Here is a 2436-nt window from a genome sequence, read left to right as displayed (position 1 = left end):
TACATCAGTGGCATAATCTCAAGTACATCAATATGCCATAGACATCAATGGCATCATCATGACATGCCAATTCTCATTGTCCCCAAACTATCTCTACACATGCAAACAAGTTTGGGCTTCGGATAACTTGGAGGTGGGCAAAGTGCCCCCCGGGCCACATTGTGCACCCCTTCAAGGTCTTTGATGGCAAGGGGGGGTCACCCCTCTTTTGTCTTGCCACCTCGCGTGGCATCGGTCCTCACACGGAATATACATGGCAGACATTTATTAATTAAACACCCAGCATGAGAAGCATTCGGAAGTAGGAATTGAACCTTTTCATGAAATACATGGAATGGAAAATTGGGGTCAAGGGTAGGGTCTTACCAAGCGGTGACTCACTGCTATCTCACCTCATTCACAATGGATTTCAGAGATTAGTTTATGCTCAAACAATCATCACAAGTCAAGAGATTAGGGTGAGGCAATCACTAAATAGTAGTGAAAATTTTCAGCACAGAATGGACCATTTTCAATGCAAGAAAGCCTAAGAGAGGACTGCGATTAAATTAGTAGCATGTAAGCATTGAAACCTTCAATAAAATGCATGATTGAATACTTGAATCTCTCCCAACAATAGGCTTTTTGGCTAAGTAATAGGATGGAAATAAAAGACAGTTCAAGAGTCAATTACCTCTTTGATTAGTGAAGAAGTGTTGAGAATCAGTGGCCAATGTCCCAAGGTTGCTCTCCAATGCTCCAAGTAGCTTCATGATGACAAATCTTCAGCCAAGAATTGAGTCTTCAAGCTTGATTCTTCAATGGGAGAAGGAGGGGCTGAGCTTCAGTAGCTCCATGCATGCTTTGAAGGCCATAGAAGAAAAATCTCCCAAAATTTAACCCCATAATGCATTCTCATGCTGCACTCCAGTCTCGTACAAACAGGGTTGTACATGGTGTGATCCTACTCCCTGAAGGACTTATAGAAAGGCTACTAGAGGTGTATGCTCTTTTAGAGGAAATCCATGGACATCTAAAGCAAGGTGTCATTGTGGAGGAAATTCCCTCTCAATTGTCACCATGGGCATAAGCTTTGTTTGATTCTTTTTTTTCCTCCATTCATCCGAAGTCAGTTCTTGTTGGAGAAGGAATCAGATGACTCTGTGCAGTTGTCCTAGATTGAAACAGAGAAGCAAGATCGAGACTCTTTGCCTTCCAACTTTGACTGTGATTATGCCTATTCTTTAGGTCAAATATGCTTCCATCTGGTAGCAGCTAGTTTGAATGGTTATATGGCAACAGTAACAAATCTCAAACATGATGTCTCTCAATGGCAGTGTGGAGCCGCACAAATCACAGCTATGATGATTGTTAAGAGGTGGTTGAGGGGGCCTGGTGTCTCCTCAATTGGAAAGCTAGCTTTACATCCTGGAGAAGTGGATCTGCATGGGAAGCCATATCAACTGCTCACACACAGGGCAAGTTCTTGGCTTATGGAGGATCTCTACAAGAACCTTGGGCCCATCCAGAATAGTGGTCCTGGTTGTTTGCTCAATTGAATAATGTTTGCATTTCTTAATGCAACCAAAGCGAGAATGTTTTGTGTCCAATGAAAATTCCGTCATAATTCAATCATTACCCCATTTTTTCAGACTTCAACACTTGAAGGATCTCTGTTGGACATTGGTGGCGAAGCTACTTGGCTACTCACTCTCTCTTGGAACACATTGATATCTACAAGTGCTCTTTGGACATCGACAGACCAACATACAAAATTTGAATAGGCTTGTGTCATAGGTCATTTCATCCGTGACGGCCTCCCTCCGCTTTGATGGAGCCCTGAATGTGGACATGATCGAGTTCCAGACCAACCTAGTGCCATACCCGAGGATCCATCATAGTTCCACTTGGGAAGGCCCTTTGGGATTTTGATGACTGGGACTTTCACAGTCCTTGCTTTGCTGCGCAAGTCCAGACCTGATCCGCCAATCCAGATGTATTCAACAATGATCTTGCTAGTGTGAGTGATGTCGAGATCGAGGAGCTCTGAGAAGAAAGAGAGAGAAAGACTCTCCCACCAAACTTGAAACAGGACTCCATTAATGCAGGCCTGCAATCCTTGTTGTGGTCCAGAAGTCCTTAGTAACTCCACTGCTACTCCATGTCATGTCTGTACCTCTGTACGTGTGGCTCTTAGATCTTTGTAACTTAAAAAAAAACTGAATGGAATGTTGGCCAATTGGATCAAGAACCTATGGCTCTGATACCACTTGTCAAGAAGAGGACAGGAGAGAGAGAAGAAGAGGAGAGAGAGAGAAGAAGAGAGAGAAATTCTACATGAAGAGAGAGAAAGAGAGTGACGAGGAGAGAGAACTACTAGAAAAGGAGAGAGAAATATAGAAAGAGAGAGGAAGAAGCCATGAAAGCTTGGAGAGAGAGGTGAAGATAAAAGGAGAC

At 43.3% G+C, this 2436-nt stretch overlaps 1 pseudogene; it reads left to right on the top strand.

The window, feature by feature from the left end:
* Positions 1 to 886: 886 nt before the first annotated feature.
* LOC148013259 (pyrophosphate--fructose 6-phosphate 1-phosphotransferase subunit alpha pseudogene) lies at positions 887 to 1538 on the top strand (annotated as a pseudogene).
* The last annotated feature ends 898 nt before the right edge of the window (positions 1539 to 2436 follow it).

This window comes from Lygodium microphyllum, chromosome 26 (genome assembly GCF_053477565.2).
Source record: "Lygodium microphyllum isolate KBCC chromosome 26, Lygodium_microphyllum_v1.1.10, whole genome shotgun sequence".
NCBI lineage: Eukaryota > Viridiplantae > Streptophyta > Polypodiopsida > Schizaeales > Lygodiaceae > Lygodium > Lygodium microphyllum.
Note: the sequence above shows the minus strand (reverse complement) of the source record. Positions and strands in the feature narration are given on the sequence as shown.